The sequence below is a fragment of the Cibotium barometz genome, chromosome 36 (assembly GCF_041138505.1).
Source record: "Cibotium barometz isolate CiBa-2024 chromosome 36, ASM4113850v1, whole genome shotgun sequence".
Taxonomy (NCBI): domain Eukaryota; kingdom Viridiplantae; phylum Streptophyta; class Polypodiopsida; order Cyatheales; family Cibotiaceae; genus Cibotium; species Cibotium barometz.
In genome coordinates, this window is record NC_141081.1 from 34,847,176 (window position 1) to 34,872,292 (window position 25,117).

Consider the following 25,117-nt stretch of genomic DNA (forward strand, 5'->3'; position numbering starts at 1 on the left):
AAGAAGTTCTATTTGAAAATCTACTGAACCTCTTTGTTACTTTGGCTTTCTCCACAGATAGCTGTGTAAAATCTGTAAGGTGACAAAAATCATGGTCTCCGACACGAAAACAATGAGCTTGAATTGACATTTCAAATTGGTTGTACTCATCTTCAAGAATGTCCTTGAGCTTCAACAAAACATCTGAAAGAGAAAACCTTGGATTGAAAATCTCCACTGCATCAAAGTATACCTTCATATCATGACCATCTTGCAAAATAGCATTCAAGAGCTTCTCACTTGGGCTTTCTTCAACAAGCTCATGTCGACCCGCAACACCTTTACTCATTGAGATATTTGACAAAAATGCCTGAAAAATTCTGATGTGCCAGAACCAAGCGAAAATGAAAGGTCCAAAAAAATTGGAATGACTCTATCGCTTGGTGCGGGATTTGACAATTCCAAGGTCTCCAAATTAATTTTGATTTTTGCAAAATAGGGTTTGGAAGAGAAACCGGTGCACAGCTTGATCTGACGCAAACGAGTGGTCCAAAACTGGGGAAAAATTTTAAAAGCGCGTGACTAAAAGACATTAAATAGTGACCGTTTATGCCACGTGGCAATAATGATTACATACCACGTGTACTCAACGGTACTTTGTACGACATATCCGAGGTATAAAAACTTAATATTGTTAAAAATATTCATTTTTTTCTCCGTCACTGTACCAAGCGAAACCAGGCTACCTTTTGTTTCTCAACCCCACTTTTCCCATATCAAGCGTTCTCAATTCCCTACCCGAATCAAGCGATAACGAACATCCGAGATCCTTGCATTCTCCGCATCGCTTCGTTCCTGCCCGAATCAAGCGATTACACACATCCGATTCACTAGGATTTCCCTCATCGCTTCGTTCGGGTCTTCATTTTTTTCTCCATCCCGCATCAAGCGATAACACACATCCGAACCTCCCGGATTTTCATCATCGCTTCGTTCGGGATTTTTCTTATTTTTACTTCGTGCTCGAATCAAGCGATTATCACCATCCATAATCTTTGGAATCCCTATATTCCTTCGTTCGGGCTACTTCATTTTTTTGTCCTATAATACAAATTGCTTGATCTGGTCTCCTTTTCTAGCTTCAATGGCAAGGACGAAGCAGACTGCAAGGAAAGTTTACCCACCATTGGAGACTGAAAAAGCTGAAGACAAGCCAGGTCCTTCCGAACAGGAAAAGCCCCTTCCAAAGCCTCGTGCGAGGGCGACAGCAAGAAAGAGATTGAATTATCAGGTGAAGTCCTTAAGAGAGATAAGAGCAGCACAGAAATCTACAAGTCTCCTCATCCCTCGACTGCCATTTACACGGGTTGTCAGGGACATATCAGAAAGGTTGGTTGGTAAAATGAGAAACACATATCTTCAGAAAGTTCGATGGGAAACCCAGGCCCTCATGTGTCTTCAAGAGTCTGCTGAAGATTTTTTAATCGACTTTATGAATGATGGCTACATTGCTGCTGCATTTGCTCATAGGATCACTCTTATGAGCAAAGATTTTGTGCTGGTGTCCAGACTTAGATATAAGTTTGACAAAGCTTTGGAGCCTATTCCAAGTCAAGATATGAGAGCTTTTGAAATTCTTAATATCCCTCCAGCAAGGCAACCCAAGCAGTCTGTTGTTATTGAAGATATTTCTCATCCTTATGATACAAGAAAAGCTCAGGATATCAAAGAAGAAGTTGAAAAAGAGAGAGAGCAAGAGAAAATTTCAGAGGATGCACTTCTTTCTCAGCAAGCTGAGATTCTCCATTCATCCAATTCAGAGCTTTATAAGAATGTGACAGGTCAGATGATAGTAGATGTGTCCATGCCTGGAGAGGATGAGGTGTATTGTGACATTGCCCCTGAGGACACAAGCATGCTTGTGAATCCTAATATTGAGATATCTGACACAGTCCTCTTCATCTGCCTGAGGTTTGTAGGGATTTGCTTTTGTTTTCTTGATGAATTTCCCAGGAACCATATTTTGTTGACATGTTTTGTTTGTGTATCCAGATGTCTTATGAGGGATCTTCATGAATCAATGGCTGTGCAAGTGACAATTCTTGATCCCCTTGTTACACAGTGCCTTTTCAATAGGCAAGGGGATCTTGCAAGTTTTCTCAAAAACTTTGATATGCTTACCTGCAATTACATTGTGTACCCTTATGTTGAAGTGTAAGACTCATTCTCAATTACCTTTTGCCTATTATAGACATGACAGTATTCATTACTAATTTCAGTACTCATATTATCACAGAGGCCATTGGAGTCTTATTATTATCAATCTATTGGATAGAGATGTGATCTTTATGAACTCTTTGGCATCCATCCATGGGAGAAGTAAAATGTAAGAATCAATTTTGCCATGTGTTGACCCTCAAATTTCTTGCATGATTTCAATTATTTGGTTGACCCTCAAAATTTTATGTTTGCAGTGCTGCCAAACTTATCTTGAGTTTTCTAGCCTCTACCTATGTAGACTACAAACTTGAAGATTTTAAGTACTTCAATCAGGAAGTTCCCTTGCAGAAAGACTCAACATCTTGTGGATGGATGGTTCTTGCTAATGCTTGGAGATTTCTTGAGTCAAGATTCAGAATGACAACACTTCCTGTAAGTTCATGAATAAAAACCATTGATTGATTTAGTGAATACATTGAGTGACCTGTTTTCTTACTTTCTTATTTTCTTTTGTCTTAGTTACATGAGTATTCAGATTCTTGGGTAAGTTGGGTAAGGGAAAAGGCAGTGTCCATGGTTTTGAGCAGATCCATCAATCCATATGATCCTGATTCTCCCTTTCCACCTGGAGCCAAGGATACAACTTCAAAGAAAAGGAAAGGGGAGAAGAAGGAAAGCAAAGACAAGGATGACTCATTCAAGAAGGAAAAGACCTCTGCCAAAGAGAAGAAGAAGAGAAAGAAGAGCCCTTCCAAGAGCAAGTCTTCCAAGGGGAAAAAGAGCCATTCTAAAGAGAAGAGCCATTCTAAATTAAAGATCCCTCAGGCTACAGAGAAGATCCCTACCCCTCCTGTTAAAGAGAAGAGCCCTAGCCCACTTGCTAAAGAGAAGACCCCCAGCCCTCCTGCCAAAGAGATGAGCTCTTCACCAGCTCAAGGGAAGACACCTATCAAAGAGAAGATCCCTAGTCCTCCTACCAAAGAGAAGAGCTCTTCTCCAGCTCAAGAGAAGACACCTATCAAAGAGAAGACCCCTGTCAAAGAGAGGAGTGCTGCTAAAGGTCTTCCTTTTCACTCACCAGTGAAATTTAAAATTCAGAAGCGTCGTTTGTCCAACAAAGGTAGTAAGAGGGCAAATGTTGGCTCTCCATTTAATTTCTTGTTCAAGTTCCCCAAGAAGACTGCCAAGTCTCCAAGGCCAACCTCCAAAGAATCTTCTCCAAAACCAGACCCCACTGCCAAATCTCCCTCGCCAACACGTGAAGGTCTCAAAGAGGAGCCCAACTTACCACCATTAGGGGAATCCACTCTAAAGTCTTCCTCTCCAACACCTCAAGTGCTGAAAACTCCAGAACTTGAACCTCAATCAGCAAAATTTGATCGAAGCAAACAGAAGAGAGAAAGATTCTCTAAAGATGCAGGGTCATCTCATGCCAAAAGGAAAGTTGATTTTGCAGAGTGATTCCACATATTGGATTTTGTTTTGTTCATTTTGTCCATATGAACACACATTTTTTGGGTTAATTTTCTGTAAAATTCTGTATCAATAATTTGATATCAATCTGTTAAACCTTGTTTTGTGTCGCGAACAATTTGTTAACCAATTTTGTGAAGAAGACGAGACGAAATCTAGCAGAATATATTGATTACATTATCATTTTCAACTATACAAACTTGCCCTTGCAAGTGGCTCAAATACAACTTTTTTTGGGGGGAGACATGTGATGCATGAGGTTACACTCTCCATCCTTGTACGGATAACAATATCATCTACTTTGAATCTATATTCAGGTGATATTTCATCCAGAAACTCAAGCGACTCTCTAACATGTTGTAGTCGCCAGTTTGATGTTACTATGAGTTTCCTAGGATCTATGAATGGATGGACTATGATGTTAAATTCAAACTCTGGACAATTCTCTTCAGAGTCCAAAGGGACCCAACTACCAAGCTTGCTTTTCCATCTCCTATAGTCATAGCCCAAAACTAAGGATTGGCGACACAGTTGGTATGAGATGGACAAAGAATTTGGGCTTACTCTACAACTGATATTGTCCCCCATATGAAAAGTTTCCTTGGTACTCCATCCTTCTCCAAGTACAGTGTCCAGATCAGTCAGAGATAGTCTTCTATTAAGCCACATCGTTCTTGTCCTCTCCAATTCCATTGTTTTGAAACATGCCACAAAGACATGTATAGGCAAGAACCATTGAAGTTTAATCCTTCTTGAAATCCTTCCAGGAGACATTGCTTTAAGAATATCATCTTTGATTTTGGATTTGAAGCTTGTTATGGTATTTGGATCAGGAACTTCCCATTCTAGTGACATTATTGTGGGAATAGGTATGTCATACAATTCTCCATGAACACCTTCTCTTGATGGAACCCTGTATTCTGCAAAATACACAAATAAATCCACTGATTTGTAAAATGAAGGTGGTTTGTCTGCGTACATGACATCTGCAATCCCCTTGTGAATTGCCTTGAATGTGCCACTTAAGCTCTCAACAGGCTGCCACTCCACAGCTGTTGACGGAAAGATAACTGAAATGAAACAAACAACAAATATATCAGAAAGAGAAATATTGTGTTGTGTCAAATAGATAAAGGTTTGTTGAATTACAGTAAGAATGGAGAATTGGATGTTCATCCAAGTTCAACACCATGTCTTTGGCCATGTAGACATGTTGAACTTTTGCAAGCCAGCCATTGTCGGTCACTTTGAATGTAAGAACACGACCTTTCCAATGGGATTTCACTTCATTTCGCTTGGTTCTTTTCACCCTGTGGGCACCTTTGCAAGAGGGAAGCATTGTTACCCAATCATTCACACGAAAAGACATGGGTTTCCAAACACCATCTTCTCTCGTGTTATGAAAATCACAAGAAGTAATATTATGAGAAGGACGACGTGAGGACGCCATAGAAGCTCACAGATAAGAGAAAAATAGTAAATCTTTTGAATAGTGAATCTTTTGAATAGTGAATCTTTTGAAAGTGCAAAGAAGAAAGAATAAACCATATGCCAAAATGAAAGGAAGGCAGAAAGTAGACGTCTGATGTTTTGTCATTAATAGCGTTGTTTTCAAGGCCTGAAAAGAGGATTTCGTATCTTAATGCTTGATTTTTTGAAATAAAAAATGGAACAAGATGTCACTATTTTGGACCCAAACTTTAATGTTAGCCATCGTAAACGTCTAAATTTAGCCGTTTTAGCCGTTCGCCACTAAAATAGAACCGTTAAGAAGACATTTGGAGGAGACAAGAATGCCATACTTTTGTATACGTGTCAATTCACAATTGGACAATTTCTTAATCCTTGGATTAACAAACAGCCCTTTTCTAGCCGTTTTTGGCCCTAATGGGTTCAATATCCAAATTTCAACCGGTAATTACTCATCCCTCGGGTGTTGGTTTCTAAAATTGATCATATGGCTAGGAAGCTCTTTATATTCTCTTTCCACTCATATAACTAATTTCTTAATCCTTTACTTCATTGATGATCAGAATTTCTCCCAAAGTTGCTAACTTTTAGGCGAATTTTGGCAGTTTTATAGTCTTGTAGTAGTAAAATGCTCATAACTTTTCACTCGGTTACCCGTTTTTGAAAGTTTTTATATAGGCGCAAATCTCTCTTCAAGCTCTACGCACTATGTAATCCTCTTTTGCATAGTCTATATGGATTTAAAACTGCAATTCTCTGTGTATCTCTGTTTTTATAGACTTTTGGCCATTCTTTCTTCTTAATCATGATTAATTCCTCTTAATCTCTTATCAAAAGGCCAATCCCATGTGTCTTATCCTCTTGTAAGTGATTGCTATATTCATTTGCTTTAACATGTTCCAACCAAATCGCCCAATTCGAACAAATGAACCTTACCAATATTCCCCGTATGTTTCCGTTCACATAATCCTGAGTCGGAAGATTTTCTTCCAACAAAGAATCGCCCTCTTGTTTGGAGCTGCAAGACTGGCAGAAATTCTTGCTTCTCTGGAGCCTTTCATCTTTCCTTCCATGAATTATGATCTCACCTTTGATGTGTATATCTTTATCTTAACCTAGGGAGAGAAAGGGAGGTGAGGAGGCTGTGAGGTTTCATATAAGTGTGTTTTGATTCTAAGAAGTGACCGAAGTCCAAACCCCAACTTCGTGTCAAAGTAGGTAGACATAAGCGTGTCATTCATCACAATGCTTGGAATGCTCGTTGCCATCTCTCCCATCAAGATCATGCCCACATGATCTAACTCACAGACATCACTCTCATTATCACTATCACATACATCCTCATCATGTGCATATGTGTGAGTGGCATCATGTGCATGTGTATCACTATCATCATGTGTATGTGTGTGTAATACATTAATATTATCATGTGTGTGTGCATGATACATCATCATAGGTATGTGGGTATGATAAATCAATGTCATCACATGTGTGTGCATGACCATCACTATGTGTACATGTGTCAACATCAATATCATCATCAACATGATGATCATCATCACTATCCACATCATCATCCACTGAATGCATGTCATAATGATACCCATCCTCAAGTATATAATCATCTTTGCTGACAAGTGTAGGGAACTCGATCAAGTCCCCACGTACATCATCCCATGCAAGCAATGCTGAACCATCCATGTAAAGATAACCACATAGACCATTTGGCGCACGGACATCCTCCTCATGAAAATAACTGTCTAAAATGGCTAGGCAACAACATCTGAATCTCAAACATCCTATGATGTGTCATCATAGCCTGATGTCGAGGAAGAAGGATGTAGAGGTCGAAGCCACAATGTGCCAAATGTATGTATGAACTCGACCAATTATATGCATCTCCTCACCTGAAATGTAAAATCAAGATGATGGGAATAGATCCAGAGTAATGGGGTATGAAATGCACTAAAGTGGCCAAAAACGCACGTGTGAATGCCCGAAATACACCAAACGGTAAAAAGTGTTCATGTGAATGCCCAAAATGCACCAAATCAACCATACGGCATACTAACCACCTCCATGAGGCTCAAAACACGTGAACAAGCCCCAAATACATGTGAACATGCCCAAACAAATCCACAAGCGTGTGAATAATACTCACAATGTATGTGAACTACCCACACGTAGCATATGATCAATGTGAAAAAACCCCCAAACTAGCATGTGGACACCCAAAAATGTCCACCATGCACCAAAATCTCACACATGTGAAAAAACTCAAAAAGATTAAGGGTGAAGGGGAGTATGAAATATGGGCAATGATAAGTGGTCAAAAACACTAGAGAGTGTGGGCTGGACAAAAGTGATGGACATAGCCAAAGTGTGGAGGATGTAATGTGAAAAAGGAGGTGAAAACCCTGAGTATTAAAACGTTTTGGAAAAAATATTTTCACTTCACTTTTCTTCACTCCCTCTCGCTAGCAATTCAGCGAATGTTCAACTCCTTGAGAGCTGAGAGCTTTCAAGCTCTGTGATGCCTCTATTTCTGGTGTGTTTGAAATACGCTTAGTTTTTCTTAAGTATATGTGTTTAAGTACAATCCATGGCGTTGCTGCTGTCTGTGTGCTATGCGATCGGACACCGTGACATTACCAGTAGTCCACAGGCCCCCGTTTCTGCTGCCTTGCACGATGGTTATGCCCAAACACTGCTGTCTTGCGCGTTGGTTCTTCCAAAACAGAAGAGTGCACCGTGTTGGGCTTGTACTACAGAAAGCAACGCACAACAGACATGTTTAAGATGTTGAGCCTTCAAAAGGAAATGAAGCTAGTTGCTCCTGAGAGACGTGCCCAGTTCTGTGTCTCTGTGCGTGCCCAAGTCTTACATGTGTCTCTACCTGTTGTGAACGCTTGCTGAAACAGACAATGGCTTCAAGCAACTATGAAGCTTGCGCTGCTGCTACTACGATGCTTCTTTTTTCTTCTTTCTCTCTTTTTAAATGATGTGCTGTAGTCTCTGCATGATGAGTTGGCTGAGCCTTGAGGAAGGCGACTGCAAACTATCGACTTGAGCCTAAGAGACTGAAGCAAAACTAGCCCAACACTAGAAGTGTTGTTGTGATGTAGACGATAGCCAAACACTAGCGCTCTGCGCTGCAGCTTATTGTGTGTTTTTTTTTCTCGTTGTTAGCAAGCTAGCGCTACCTGCTCCACTACTCTCACTGCAAAATGCCAAACCAACCAATCTACTATGACGCTTGGTTATGTGGCGTAGAAACTGTCCACTGTGACGCTTTTGGCTGAAGCTGCTTCCAGATTTCTTGCGAGGCTGCCTCTGTCCACGTATTTGAGGAACAGTTTGTGGGAGACGGATCCATTGAAGCAGTTTATGTGTGTGCTGGCTACATTGATGCGTTAAGTGCTGTAAAAACGCCTTGGTTGAAGAATAGCTACTCTATAGCTGAGTCTTTTTTGAAACAAGGTGATGAAGCTCTAGTGTTGGCCTTCTATTTTTTCTTGCAACTTAAAGGTTGAGCTGGCCTTCTTTCGTTGCTCTTGCATCAAAAAGCTTCTAAAATGCTTTCGCTTGTTGAAATGAAAGATGGGGCTATTTTGGGAGATTTGGTAAGGAACTAACAACTCTTCTTCACCACGTTGCATATGAAATCTTCATTGTGTTCTATTCTTTGACAGCCTATCATTTCACATAATTTTTTCTTTACAGAATCTGTGAGAGATCTTTGCACTCAAGGAACCTTGTATGTAAGTTAGGAGAGCCTTGTGGTGTATGGGGCACACTGGCTCACACTAGTAGCGGACTGGGTTCAATTCCCAGCAAGGCCAAACTTGCAAAAATGTTAATCAACAAACTTTTTGAATTTCTGCACCCGAAATTGTAAAGCTTGTACACTTTTGTATCAACTAGTTATCAACATGCTCTCTGTGTAATATTGATGCTCAAATCTATAATAGAACAACATGCTATACATCTTCTTGATGGCAATGTGCTAAAATGCTATAAACTAGGGTATGTGCTTGTATAAAGCATTTTCTCAACACTTTTCTTGCTTCCTTTACTTCTTGTAATACATCAAGATTTATACTAATCTCTATAGATTTGTACTACTCCAACAGATTTGTAATCTTTGTCTAACTTCTTTGCAAGAAAGTATCAAGATTAAAAATATTCGATCAAGAATTCCTTACTGTTTTGTTATGTATCATGATTTGATTTCAGCACATAACTTTTCATAATCTGTAACTTGCTTTGGTCTGTTATGTACTACACTATTATCTTCAGGACTGTTTTTGAAGATGCACCATAAACTATATTTTATATACTTCTTGAAACTGCACCAAGATTTTGCACATTTTCTTGAAAATTTACACCAAATCTTAAATTTTTTTTCGAAACTGCAATGAATCTGCACTCAACACAGCACTCTGCAACTCAACACAGAAATGTGAGAACTTTACACAACAATCTATTATACTGCACAACAAATTGTACTCTACATAAACTTTGCAATCTTAATACTCTCCACAGTTATATGAAAATTTGCAATAATAATCTGCATAGTTTGCACACCAATCTTTGAAAATTACAATGAAATTTTTGCAATATTGCTTTCAGCAACCAAACTTCTTGCAAATTTTCTCTAAGAACTCCAAGATTTGAAAAAATAGGGCAGAGAAAGAGGTTTAATGCATTAATAATTGGAAATATAAGCTCTCTAATTAGGATAATGCAAGAAATTCACTAAAAACTAGTTGCTAAAATCTCTCCAAACCCTAATCCAAAAATCAAGAAAATCTTAAAATTCAAGAAAATCAAGAAGTTAAATAACTTCAAGAAAACTAACGGATAATGTGGATTAAAGGTTTTGAAAATAGGAATTAATGAAGATTCAAAAATGATTATCACAGATTTGATTACTAATCCTCAGATTAAGAAAATAAAAACTCAAAGAATTGTGTAAAAATCAATTCCAACAATGATTAAGGGTTTAATCACTCTAAAACAAAGGATCCAAGCCAAGAGCGCTACTCCTAAGGATCTAAGCATGGGGCTTTTATACCAATTAGAATGGAGTGATTATAAAGCTCAGATTAGGGACAAATCATCATTGATTAATAGAAGATAAATGATAATCTCATACAATGGCCATGATGCCTAAGTGAGTTAACCTCCCACCAAGAGGGTGGAAACAGCCTTCCATAGGCCTAGGTTGAAAGCCATGAGGCTCCAAGAGTCAAGAGATGACTAATGTCAAAAGTTATCAAAAGATATAAAAAGGTATAAAGGGTACAAATTACAACGATAGTCCATGTTTATACTTGAGCCCATGACCAAGGTCCTAGACCTAAACTAAAGGTGCTGCTTCATTACACTCCTGATAATCATTTCCAACCATTAGTACGAATTCGGTTCACATCAAATATCCTTGTGGTTAAAGTATGCAGGTCTTAACTAATAGCGTTCCCAAAAATTGATATTGGTGCTACCACTTTTCAAAAGAACTTATAGTATTGTTTGAGAGAACTTTCTACTAGTTCTTTCAAGTCATTAATACTTTTTATAGTACTGGTAGTGCTTATTTGTAGAGGAAAACCATTGCTAGCACTACTTGGTTTCTCTACTTTCAAGCATTAGTTCTTTCAAGTCATTAATACTTTTTATAGTACTGGTAGTGCTTTTTTGTAGAGGAAAACCATTGCTAGCACGACTTGGTTTCTCTACTTTGAAGCATTGGTTTCTCCACTTGAAAGCATTTAGAAAACACATTAGTACTACTTTGTATTGCTAGCACTAGTTTAAAGCATTGGTTTCTCTACTTGATAGCATTGGTATAGATCTTGGAAAGCATTAGTACTACTTTGTAGTGGAAGCATTTCTAGTAACTATTTCTAAAAAAACCAGTTATTTTGTGACACCAATTTTAGCAAAGATTGACAAACATCTCCATGGGGAAGCACGAAAGATGTACATAGGAGCCAGATGATCAAAAGAAAGGTGAATATGACTTTAAGATATGTGGAGTGGTGATTTGTAATACATAAAGGAGAGTACCCTTGTTGCTACCTTGGGTGAGAATGATGCTTTAAAATATCCATTTTGGATTGGCAAGGTAGTAGCTACTAATAAAGATGACAGTGGAGCCTAGGAAACATTGTTACTAACCATCCATTGGATAAGAATAACTCATGCAAACGAATTTGAGGGAAAGTATAGATTGGAAATGGTAAATACCAAAAAAAGGGAAGCGATGCAAAAGGGGAAAGAACACTACTAGATGATCAAAAGAAAGGAAAACAAAACTTTAAGAGATGTGGAGTGGTGATCCGGAAGACATAAAAGAGAGTACCCTTGTTGCTACCCAGGCTGAAGATGATGCATTAAAATACCCATTTTTAATTGCTACTAACAAAGATGAAAGTGGCCATCGTACATTGTCACTAAAAGTGCATTGGATGGGAACAACTCATTAAAAAACACTTTATGGAAAGTATAGATTGGAAATGGTAAATACCAAAAAAGGGGTAAGAAGTGCAAAAGGGGAAAGAACACCGCTATCACTAGTGTACTACCACTTGATGAGGTATCTGTTTTGGTGTATGAATTTACTCTCACAAATATGAGTTACTTGAGAAATTCAACCATTTTTATTTTGTAAGAGAAGATTCCTTACTTCATTAACTATGAGGTATATATTTTAGTGTATGACTTTACTCTCACAAAGTTACTTGACAAAGAATTGGTTTTCTACAAGAGAAGGTCCCTTGCTTTAGCAACTTTTATCTTGGTAGCATATCCTCAGGTGTGCTAACACTGCACTAAACCCAATGAGTCTTAGCTTTAGGTGTACATATAGAAGAAAAAAATATATTTGCGGGATAGTGATGAAGAGGATGCCTTGTCTACCTCTGTGGAGGGGGAAGGCACACTAAACTAGTGATGGTGATAAAGAGGATGACTCATCTACCTCCTCAAGGGATAGTAATGAAGAGATGCCTTATCTACCTCCTGAAGGGAAGGCGCACCAACTAGTGATGATGATTATATAGGAAGAAGCAATGATGAGGAACCAAGGAGTCTTAGCTTGAGGTGTACACATAGAAGAAACAAATGTCTTTATGGATAGTGATGAAGAAGATGCCTTGTCTACCTCCTCAAGGAAAGGCACACCAACTACTGATGGTGGTGGTATAGGTAGCAATGAGAGGAACCATAACTATGCCATGAGCTATATGTAAAATAACTCCTTTTTTTAGAGTTGTATTATTATTTTTTGGATTATAGATGGTAATGACAAATGGTGTCACTATTTTTATATATTTTGAAAACTTACTCTGTTAGATTTTAATTGTAACCTCAAAAAGCAAGCAAAAAAACCAAGTCTTTTTTCCATCTTGTGTTTTGCAAAAAATGCACAAAGATCCTTAAATGTTGTCAATTTGGGTGGCGTATGCATGCATAGGCCACTTTCCAAAAAGAGAAAAAACATTGGTATTTTTTTAGGAAGATGATAAATGTTTCTCATTTTTAAGAAATATTACCAGGTTTTCTTGCAAAATCAACAGTGTTCAAAATCAAAGAGGGAAAGAGATAGAAATACCCTTACCTATGTACTGCTTGCTTGCCTTGTTCCTTGCTCTTGCTTGGCTCCTCGTCTCTCATAAATGAACCAAAGTGATACTATAAAGAGAATGTGAGGGAGAGGGAGAGCTTCTCAAGGGTTTCACCTAAAAATATGTAAGTATAGTACATGAGTTGAAATGAAGGGGCTTTCAACTTCAAAATTATAAGGTAAATTTACAGAAATATATTTATAAAAGGGATTTTAAATCTATTTTGAAAAACAATGTAAGTCCATAAAGAAAAAGGGGTCGTTTTACTCATGAAAAATTCACAAGTAAGGGGTTTTTGAAATACCCTTTGAACGCACGTGATACATAGGGTTTCTCAGTAGTGCATCCCCTGAGCAGAGCTTGAATCTTATAAACACACACACACACAAGAGAGAGATGGATGGATGAATTTTCTTCTATCGTCTTCTCTTCTCTACAACTATAAAACTAAAGAGATAAGAGTACATATTATAAGAGAAAGTACTCTCCTACTATGACATACAAGGATTGGTCCATAGAGTGAACTTGATTGTATGATTTAGTGCAACTATGCCATACTCTAGTAATTCAAATATGGTTGTCAGAAGTCCTATTATCCACCCACTCTAGTGGCATATTAACTATAACCTCACCCAACTATGATAGTGGCATAAGTGTGAAAGCTATTACCTAGTCAGGTCATCAATGGCCACAACACTAGTTGAGCTCGATATATCTCAATAAATAGTGTGGTGATAGACTCGTTTCCAAAGATGTTTCTCCTTAGGATAAGTCTTCCATGGTTATAAATCCACTTTTATAACTTGGGCATCGTTTTGTAAATAGATTTGGTTTACTTTTAGACCCAATATAATTTGATGAAACTCTCTTACATGGGGCTAGTGCATTGTCTAAGAAAATAAATTCTCTTTGTATACAAAGTTGATCCAATGAATTTAAACATATTTTGATATTAAGACAGGTATGTATATGGAGTCCATGGCCATAGAAGAGGTTTATTGAAAGTAAAGATGTGTCTAGATTTAGATAGAAATCTAATGATCCAAAACGGTCAAATTTTAGATGGTAGTGAGTACTATAATTTATCAGTTTACTTTATTTTGATCTAATAGTTCGATTTTGAGTTATAGTCTTTGCAAAAACATAACTTTTTGTTTATTAACACTTAGATTTTGAGTCATGAAAATGGAAACAATTGTTGTTTTGAAAAATTTATGAAGATTTAGATTCTAGAATCCACATTGTGTTGACAAAGTGGATTCTGGAAACCAAAATTTCGTCATACTAATGTTTCTATCCTGGATAGTGAAATTTTTGTCCAATAAAAGAAAAGTTTTGGTCCATAATGAGCCAAAATTTTACTTTTATTGGATGAAAAATTTTGTCGATGAAAAAAAAATTTGGTTGACATAAATTTTTTTCGTCGATGGAAAAAATTTCCGTCTATGAGAGTTTGGATTTTGGAATTCAAATTTTTTGGATTTCATTTGGAATCCAAATTCTCCTGGATAAAAATTTTTCTCGTCCATGAAAGTTTTTTCCCATCGACATAATTTTTTGATGAATTTTTTTTTCTGTTGATGGAATAAATTTTTCATCCAATAAAAGTGAAATTTTTGTTCATTATGGACAAAAATTTTCTCTTTTTTCAAATAGAGATTTCATGGGCAGCACGATAGAAACATCGATCTTTTGGATTCCAAAATCTACTTTGTCAACAAAGTGGATTCTAGAATCCAAATTTTCATCAATTTTTCAAAATGACAATTATTGTCATTTTTATAGCTCCATATCTAACTGTTATAAAGTAAAAACTGTGTTTTTGCAAACACTATAACTCTAAATCAAACTATTAGATAAAAATAAAGTAAACTAATAAATTATAGTACTCACTATCGTCTAAAATTTGACCATTTGGATCATTGGTTTTCTATGTAAATCTAGAGAAATTGTTTCTTTCAATAAACCTTTTCTATGGCCATGGACTCCATATACCTACTTATGTTAAAATCAAATATATGCTCTAATTCAATGATTGGGATAAAGTGCAATGATTGGGATGAAATTAGTTAAATTCTTGTAGAAGAAAAAGCATATTTTTTTAATTCTAAGTAAAGAATGTATTATCATTACATAGACATGCGTGACTTATTAGTAGTTTTAAAGAATATTAGATCTTGTCATTGACCTTGTTTTTTCCATTTTGCTATTTGACATGAAAAGTGAAAAAATTTCACCTTTAAATTAGAAATATGTATATTATTTAATAGAAGTTTGAAACTATGATTATTTTGCAAAAGTTATAAAAACAGTTATCTTTAATGTCTCCAAAAGATTGTAAAATTGATCAATATTTAGGACTGAAAAATCAAGATAGCCTATTGTAATTTTACATGCTCTAAATCCCTTGAAAAAATAGGTTTTTATGCATGCACAATTTGGCCTTTTTGACACCAAAAATGCTCTGAGTCCCTTGAAAAAACATATTTTTATAGACACATATTTTGTGTTTTTGACACCAAAAATGAGCTTAGAAGTCCTAAAAACCATAGAAACAGTTGTAAACATGGATACCTTTCAATGAGCTTCTTGCTAAACCTTCACCTGGAAGAAAAAGGCCTCTTTTTGAGTCTTGTTAGAGTCTACATGTGTGCAGGCAAGAAAAAGGCCTCTACATGCCCCTACTAGAGTCTGCACGCATGCAAACACGTGAATACTTTTCAAAATCAGTCTTTAGGTTAAAATTGGATATTATGGCTTCATTGGCTTGATTGGTCTTTTTGGTAAGCTTCATCTTTCCAAACATTTCCATAACATCCTCCCATTTTTCTTCTATAGCTTTGATGCTGGTCTTTTGTTGACGAATGTCCTCTTCCATATAAGGTTGTATTACTACCACCATTTATATAGTGAGAGAGGTTTTGTGGGTTAGTGAAGATGGCTTGTATGTTTACTGAGGATATTTTTCTTTAAGAATCCTGTTTATCCTTGCCAAGTTTTCTGCAGGCATATTCTTCACTTCAATGTGGTTGAAAAGCATCCTCAACTTGATTTGGTTGAGTCTGTCATTTGCTTGCATGATAGCTTTCCTATTCTGTATTTCTCTTTCATTTATTGTATGAAGAGCCTTGGAGTGCGGATTTGAAATAGAGAGACTAGTGTTTACTGCTTGGTCGGTTGTTGGTCTCCATATGGTAAATATACCCATAGGTATCCTTGCTTTATGCCTTCTTGGTTGTTGACTATGGTGACATTTGGGTTGGGGAATCTATATTCTATGTTGCCTTGTTGTCTACCACCAGTAAGTGTATCCATCATAGATACTCTACATTCTGCTATAACCACCATGCATCCACAAGCTGTGAGAAGCTTTGTATCTCCATTGGTGATGGTTTGGGAATGATCACAAAGATCAAGCCTCATTGTCCTTAATTTCTAGGAAACATCTTCAAGCTGCCTCAGCTTGTCTTCTTTTGACCTTGGTCTGACATTTGTAGATACACAAAGAGACTTGTTGATTGAAGCTTCAAGGGCTTCTTCTCTCTAATCTGCAACTTCACTGGGGAAGGGAGTTCTTTGGGTAGCTGCTATGTGAAAAGGTCCATTCCTTTGAAATCTTTAGATTTTACCACTGTTAATTCCATTTTGTATTAACAAATATGCTCCTCCAATTTAGGACATTAATAAGTGTCATGAAAAGTCACTATAAACATTGTACATTATGAAATATTGGCCACCCAAGGCCTTAGTTAAGTAAGTTTTAGGTGCCCAAGTGTGAATAAGGGCCAAATGTATATAAGGCATTTTCTCATATGAAAATACAATCCCCCTTTGTGCTATCCTTGTGTCTTGAGAGAGCTTGAGAGAGAGCATTCTAGAATTTGTGCCTCTTCTATGCTTGTATGTTTTATGCTTGTGTGGGAGAGTGAGAGAGAGTGATTTTAGAATTGAGAGAGCTTGAGAGAGAGCATTCTAGAATTTGTGCCTCTTCTATGCTTGTATGTTTCATGCTTGTGTGGGAGAGTGAGAGAGAGTGATTTCCTTATGCGACGGTGTGAGCGACTCTATGGTGACAATGTGGAGGTGGAGCTTGAAGGTTTGGAGCTTAACAAGTGATCTTAAAGGCCACAAGGGACTCATGTTCAAAGAATTGATAAGTGCCCTATGACAATTGTGTTCTCTTGCTTTTCCTTTAGGTCAATGCATTGAATTCCCTCTTGGAGCTGTGGTAGCCCATAACTTTTTTTGGTGCCACTGCCAACAAGGAAACACCTTTTTTCTACCTTCCTCTTGGAGTTTCAGCTCCCATTGCATAAGATTCATGATTGCCTTTGCATTCTGGTAGTACATTGTGTAGGTAATGAATGGATAAGATTTGTGTGTAAGTAAAAAATCATGAGAAATCGGTTGTGGTTGTTTTGTATGTGTGTGGTGGAGTGGTCTTGGGGAAGAGAGCTTCACTATTTAATCTAATTAATTTTGATATTTGCATCACTGGAATCATCAACGTGAACGAGCAGGTTGGTGTTTTGTTTTTTCCTTCTTTTTAAAAATTCACAAAAATCAAAAAAATAAGGAGCCATTGACTATACCTTGAATTTGTATTACACTCCTTAGGCGTGTGGCACAATCATTTTCGAAACAATTAGATAAGTACTTTTCACCCAAAATCACATTTGTCGATGTGGGAAGCTCCCACGTGAAACGGCAAGAAAATCATTCATGATGTGAACCATTTTCTGTAACTTCACGTTGTGAACCACTCCCGGCATCAACACCGCGATTAACTTCACAATTGACGGGATTACCTTGCCAAAAATAGGTAGCCTTATCCTGACACCTCTAACACGAGGACGTCTAACAAAATTAAGAATCGTGAATGTGCAAAAAATCATTTATGACGTGCCTATTTTTGAACTCTTCACGACGTGAACCATTTTTAGTTCACGCAACGTGAACCATTTTAGAACCCTTCACACGACGTGAACCATCTTTTAGTTTACGATGTGTACCAATTACTTTTCATGACATGAAACCTTATCTTGAACTTTTTCTGCAATCTCACGCCCTAATCAAATCAAACTCACGAACTTGGTATATGGTCAGATTAAGGTCGCTAAGGAAGTCTTGAAAAAATTGACACCCATAACAAGGTAATGTGGAATTTTGATTCCAAAAGAAAAAATTTTAAACACGTGAAAGTGGAGAAAATCGTTTATGATGTGAACTTTTTTCTGACACTTCATGCCATGAACTATTCTTTGCAATCTCATGGCTTCAGAAACAAGTCAACAGAATCTAATCAAAACCTAATTGGGATAGAAAAATATCTTATCAAATCATACATACATGCACTTAAGGTCTAGAAAGCTCATCGGAGACGATCTTACACCTGAGGATAGTGCATCAAATCACCCAAGATCTTCCTATCAAAAAAGTGTGGGTCTAGGCCACTTAGTAAGCACTCACTTGAGTGTCTTAAGGAATCTGATCACCGCTGAAAATAGTAGTGAAGAATCCATGGAAGAAGGGTATATGGGTTTGGGGAAGAGGAGAAACCACCCTTCCCAACCAGATCTAGTGGTATCATTGATATCGCATGGGGATTTTTTGATCTCCAAAAACCAGCCATGACGAAGAAGTGCACTTTGCAGGCATGGGTCTGTCAACTAGCTTTTGACTTGATCCAAGGCAAGAAGTTCCCATCCAAACATCAAATTCAAGGCTGTCAAATATCGGCACCCCCCAAATGAGAAGAGACATGGAAAGTGCGACCAAGACAGGTCAAGTATTCTTTCCAACCTCATCAAAGGAAGTAGAGTTAGATCTAAAAAGGATTGAGGTGGAACGATAGCTACGAGAGTTGAGCTTAAGGAGACAAGAGCTCGATACTCAAAGGGCGAGAGATGAACAAAAGGAGATGGGAAGTGTAAACTTACTCCAATCACAGGGTAAGGAGTCAAAAATAGTCATGGAAAGAAGTGAGGGAGAAATTCCAGACTTAGAACCCATGAATGAAGAGCCCAAAGCTAAGGAAGGGTTTGTAACCCTAGAAGAAGAGGATAACCTAGCAAGAGTGACGGGAGAAGTGGAGGACCATATCTATACCAAAAAAGGACATCGAGCAGATGATCAATCATCCTACATTCCTACAGGATATGGAACTCTTAATTTTGCAAAGGTGTACAGAGGCAAGTAATGATGAGCCATTCCAAGGTACAGTGGCAAGACCATCCCATGGACCGGAGATGCCTAGAAGAGCCAACACACACGAAGAGGACGAGGTCTAGTTAGGGGGGGATAAATTCATCAAAGACCAAGGGTGGATCTAACCCTCGATCCTTAATGCAACCACAAGGAAGAATATATTAAATATGGCCACAGAAATGGGGCGAGGAATGGTCACGGAACTAGGCACAACTCCAGAATCCCAACCGTCCCAGATGAAGCCACTCATCATTTCCAAGCTCGTCCAAAAATTCTCTAGGGACGTGGATCCTATTCAACATGTAGATATTTTTGAATCCACATGCAAAACCTGCGAGCCAGATAGTGATGTGACCATGATTCATACTTTCTCATTGACCCTAGAAGGGAAAGCCCATCAGTGGTTTCGAACCCTCAAACCCGAGGATAAGGTTAACTTCACACGACTCAAGAATGTGTTTGTGCCCAGCTTTGCCAGAAGTGGCGATAAATGGAGCCCTGTGGCACACCTGCACACAATATAAAACAAGAGGAAATGCAATCGATGAGAGACTATGTGTCTTGAACTAAAGCACTTAAATTCAAGGTGCAAACTATGGGAGAGGCTAACTAACCGATCAGTTATTGCCTTACTTCTGGAGAGGAGTTAGAGACCACAAGATGCATGATTATCTAATCCTAGCCTAACCAGCCACTCTAGATGAATGTTATAAATAGGAAATTGAATATGAAGATAATATGCTAGAATTTCTACAACTAGAAGATGTCAACGACTTTGAGTGTTTCGAGTCACCAAGAGATTGAACTCAAAGCAAGCAAGTCGGACACATGACTATGGAACTCAAAGCAAGCAAGTCAGAAACATGAATGTGGACGATCTCAGTAACGTAATACTATAGAAATTGAAGGTGAAGGAGGGAAGAGAAACATCTGGGCACGGGCATAACCATCTTTACCCCCATAGGGAATTAGTGTGGTGCTCCATGTGCAGATTAAATCACACTACCACCACCGAATGTCCACAGTTAAGAGCAAGGCCACTACTCTATTGTGCACACTGTGTAAAATTAGGGAATCATGACACTTCAATGTGCAGATATCCAAGGTTCCAAATAGTTGCACAACTGCCGACACCTAGGCAAGGAGGGTTAGGGTTAGGGTAAGAAATAACATTTTTGGCGCCACTGCCGGCGGGGAGCCATCCCTTGGCTTTTTCCATCATTTTGCCTCTAATCTACGTATAACCTATTGCCCATTATCTTGATTAGTGGTTTCCCATGAAAAAGATGTGGATTTGATGGTGATTTGTGTGGGATTTGGTGTACAATAGCTCTCTTTTTTTATTTTGAAAAGAATGTTTTCTGTTTAATTTTTAGATTAATTTATTATTTTTGTGGTTTTTCATGTTCTTAGGGCATGCATTAGTTTGTATTAGGCTTAGTTTGCATCCATTGCGTCAAAAAATGCAAGAGAATGCATTTCTTAGTGAATGTTAGCTCTCTCTAGTTTAAACATAGATCTAAGATCATTAATTTTTGTTTAATTGTGTGTTTTTTTGTTGAAATTATTTGGATTAGAGTGTTAGCAACAAGCATTAGGAGTAGCTTAATCTTTCGAAAAATTCTTTAAACCATCAAAAAACCCTTGAATTTGACTAATTTCTCTTAATGGACTGGTTTTGGTCATTAAGGGTGATTAATCTTGATCAAAAGGCTAAAATTTTATATAATGTATTAATTGGGGTCTAAATTGATCATATGAGTAGTCGAAATTGAGATTTTTGAGTGTTTTGAGGGTATCTAGATAGCATCAAAATACCTAATTACATCAATCTTTTAATTAATTGGAGAAATTTGACTCTCTTTGCTTAATTTTGCCTTAAAGAGGAGACTATATTCAAGAGTTTAATGAATCCCCTAATTTAGATAAATTTACACAATTGTTGATGCACTCATCCTATCTTATAGATTGTTGTAATGTTTTAAGCAAGGCTACATAAAATTTTGGGAATGTCAATTCCGAGATCAATCTTTCTTTTGCCATTGCATCACTTGGTTTAGATGCGAAACATCTCGTAGCATGATCATCTTCTAGCATGTTGTCATCTAAACGTATTGCTTCTTTACAACATTGATCAAATGTTTTCGGACTGGATACAATGATCAAGTTGTGTAAGCTGTTATTCATCAAGCCCATCATGAAACACCTCCTCAATTGAGCACTGCATAATTTTTCCCATGACTCACAATATGAGTCCAAGAGTTTTATCCGAAGGATAAAATCTCTACAACGTGAATCCAAGAGTTTTATCCGAAGGATAAAATCTCTAATGGATTCATTCGGTTGACGCTCAATTAAATACAGTTCTATTACTGCACTCCATCGATCACCTTGTCAAAAAAAGCCATGTGCTAATTTTAAGGTTTTAAAGTTGGTCTTGATCGCCGCAATACGATGAACCATCTACTAGCTTTTCTGTCTAAGCATAAGTTCAATGCATGTACCTTAGTGGGGAAGTTGGGATTTCCAAAGGCTTCACATCTCTGTTCAAACATTTGAATGAATTGAACAGGGTCGGTTGTTGCGTCATATTTGCCCATAATTTTGGAAATTTGTATGGCCATAATTTTGTATGAATCATTGAGGTCGTATGTAAGTGCTCTTGTTGGAAGAGACTCAGTGAGTCCTTGGGCCACCCCCCTTCCTAGACTAGTCAGTATTTCCAAGGTGTAGGCATCCAAGAAAGGGTTGGTACTTATAAGATTTGCGAGAATGTTAGGCAAGAGACCAAAGCCTGGTGGGATCGAAGTCATAGGGGGTGTAAAAGCTGATAACACGCTTGTTATAGACATGGCCAATGGCATTGGGAGGTGAATTTACGGTATAGATCTCAATGGCTCGAAGATGTTGGCCATTGGGTCCTTGTGTGACCCCTGGAAATCCCTATATCGTGGCCATGTCAGAGTGCCTAAATGCTCCTTAATGAGCGATCACGTTTTTTCGTTGGATGAAACGGGTGTGCGTTTGCCCTAATTAGCTTAGGTGCTATACACACGTGAACCTTATATATTTTTTTCAAAAAAAGTGTATGCTAGGAACTTCTCCGATGGAAGAGGAGATCCTAAAACCTATTTTCCATCACTGTCTTAAAACAAAAAGTTTTCCCAAGAATTTTTTCCCTATTTTGCAGGACGTTTTTAAGGATGTTCCAAAAGGAATTTTAAAAAACTCTATATGAGGGAGTTCTAGTATTTTTGGAGTACTACAACTTTGTTTTCCTAAGTTGTTTGTGATTTTGTCATTTAGACCCTCAAAAAGTAGCCCGAATATGGCTCATCATCGTTTTCGTGCTGTTTTTTACAATTTTTCGTGGTTTTTGGGCTGTTTTTAACCTTGATTTTCGGGTCAAATTTTGAGGCTGCTGGTCGGAGGTGAATTTTGAGGCTGCAAGTCCAAAGTCAAAGATCTTGATATCAGCTTTCTGCGATGAGCCCTAGAGCGCCTTCTGTTGAGATATCGAGCTCGTCTAGTGAGGCGGTGGACACTGATGACCCGCCTGGGGGATAGGCCCCACACTTACACCACTGGAATGGTTGGTAAGATCTTGGGTGATATGCGGCCAGTGGGATGACAGGCTGTGTGACAGCCATTCTAGAGACTGGCATAGTTATAGCGCCAGCTCATTTAGTTGGGTTCACACTATAGAGAACCCGTGTATGTATTAGTTGAGTACCTTTCATATTATGTGTACTCTTATCTTGTATATGGTGTGTTGAGTGTTGAGAAGAAGAAGAAGAAGATTTTCAGCCTCTCACCTTGTGTGTTCTCTATTAGGGTTTTGTGAGTGTGTGTGCGCTTGCAAGAGCTCAAGCTCTCTTCCCCCTTGCATCTTTTCATGGTATCAGAGCCTGGTTCGTGCTAAGGGCTGAGCTGCAAGCAAGAGAACCACAGGAAGTGGTACGAGGGTAAGAGCTTCAACTACTCTTCCCTATTTGTGTTGGTGACTACACCCTTGTCGGGAGCTCTATGGGAGGCACTGGCAAACGATCTCTAATTGAGGAGCTTTTTTTCGCTGGAGTAAAGCTATAGGGCAACTATAATGTCCTATCACATAAATTTTTGTGGGCCGAAAATGCGTTTCGGGCACGTCTGGACCTCCGTTTTTCAGAAAGTAGGCGATTTTGAGCACTGCGGGGTAAGTCATCGATTCTCTGCAGAACTCTGTTTTAAGAACTGCAGGAAGACAGATTGGCTGTGCAGACATAGTGTGTGCTACAAAGAGGTCAACAGTTGCCATTGGGTGTATGTATGCATATTGAAGTCACTCGTCGTTGTGACATTTGAGAGTACTACAATACCGCTGCAGAAAATACAATGGTTTGTGCAGGACAAACCAGAGTGCTGTTTCTGGTAAAATTGTATGTTTGGCAAGATGTCAAATGATGGGATAACCCAGATTGTGGCTGAGAAGCTTGATAAGAATAACTTCCATGTTTGGAGGTTCAGGTTGATAAATTTCCTAATGGGAAAGGGCTATTGGGACTACATAGAAGGTGAGCATGAAGAGGCACCGGAGATACCGAATGCGACTGCTGCAGATGTGAAAGAGTTTAAAGACTGGAACCAACGAGCCAGGAAAGTTATGTATTGGCTCTCCATTAGTATACAGGACACCATGATTGGGCACATTCAAGATGCCAAGTCCCCCAAGGAGGCGTGGGACACCTTGGTAAAACTCTATGAAACAAATACCAAGGCACGTAAGATACAGTTGAAGAATGAACTTCATACTGTGGAGAAAAAGAGCATGTCTGTGAATGACTATGCATTGAAGATAAAGGGTATTGTGGAATCCCTTGCATCTATTAGTGTGTCAGTAGATGATGATGATAAGGTGGAAGTGTGTATACGTTGTGTGGACAAAAATAGAGGCTGATAGTGTGTACATACATGTACATGGCGTGTGTGAAGTTTTGCTTTTGAGAGCATTGTCAGGTGTACAGAGTGAATGTATTGATGTGAGCATGTACAGCTTGTCCAGTGCGAGGTCAGATGATGGAGATGGTGTCAGCTGCTCGGATGTCTGGATATGTGTATGCGTCTCCAAGGATAAGCGGGCACTCAAGGTTGCTATTTGAAGAGGTATGTGGGCATGGGCAGAAAAAGGTAATGAGGGGCCAAAGTTACCTTGGGCATTTGGTGTGGAAAGGAACATGGTGGCCTTTTTTTTTTTCAAAATAAAATAAATAAAATGATGGATAACGTGGCCATAAAAAGGTGGTGTGCGTGGAGGTTTGAGAGGGCTGCCAACGCACAGTACAGAAGGCTGGCGAAGCATAGAGAAGGGCTGGTGAGTCGGCGCAGTAAAAAAAGGACAAAAGCCGCCGGGTGTTGTTGCAGAAAGAAGGGGGGATTCTCTGAGGAATTGAGGGCTGTGTGCAGCTGGGAGAGTGTGGCTGCTGGAGTTCGCCGTGTGGAGAGGAGCGGACAAGGAGAGAAGCCGGCCTTGTGCAGAAGGTCGCTTAGATGCTGCAGAGCTGGGAGGCTCAAGAGAATCACCTGGAAGGCGCTGGAGCAGACAGCATACAAACCAGCAGGTAGCTGCCGTGTGCGAAAAGCCAGTCATCAGAGAGAAGAGTACAAGACGACTGGGGAGCATGGCTAGCAGCACATAGCGCTGGGAAGAGGCAGTGGGGTGTGTGCAGCCTGGGTTTAGTGGAAGCAGTGTCTTGCGCACAGCTGTGGCTAGCGACGAGAGCCAACGGGCTGCATATGTGGCTGTTGTACAGAAGCTGGGGCCCCCGCTGAAGAGGTGTAGAGAGCACAGAAGCCGCCGTGGTCAACTGGGCTGACAAGCTGACGGCTCTGGAGCGAGTTTATACATGAAAGCTGGCGACTGTCGTGAAGGGACTAGGCGCAGCTGGTGATACATGGTGGAGAGCGTTGGCGTGTGGGAGCCGCCCAGGTGCAGCAGCTGAAGGAGCCAATGTGTCGCCTTGTGGGGGGACAGCTACAGACAGGCGATTGCAGAGGAGTTAGAGTGGACACCGAGGAGAGAAGAGGCTGCAAGTGTAGAAGGCGCCGGCTATAAGGTAAAGGGCTGGAGCAACAAATAGTAGAGAAAGCCTTGTGTGACAGCT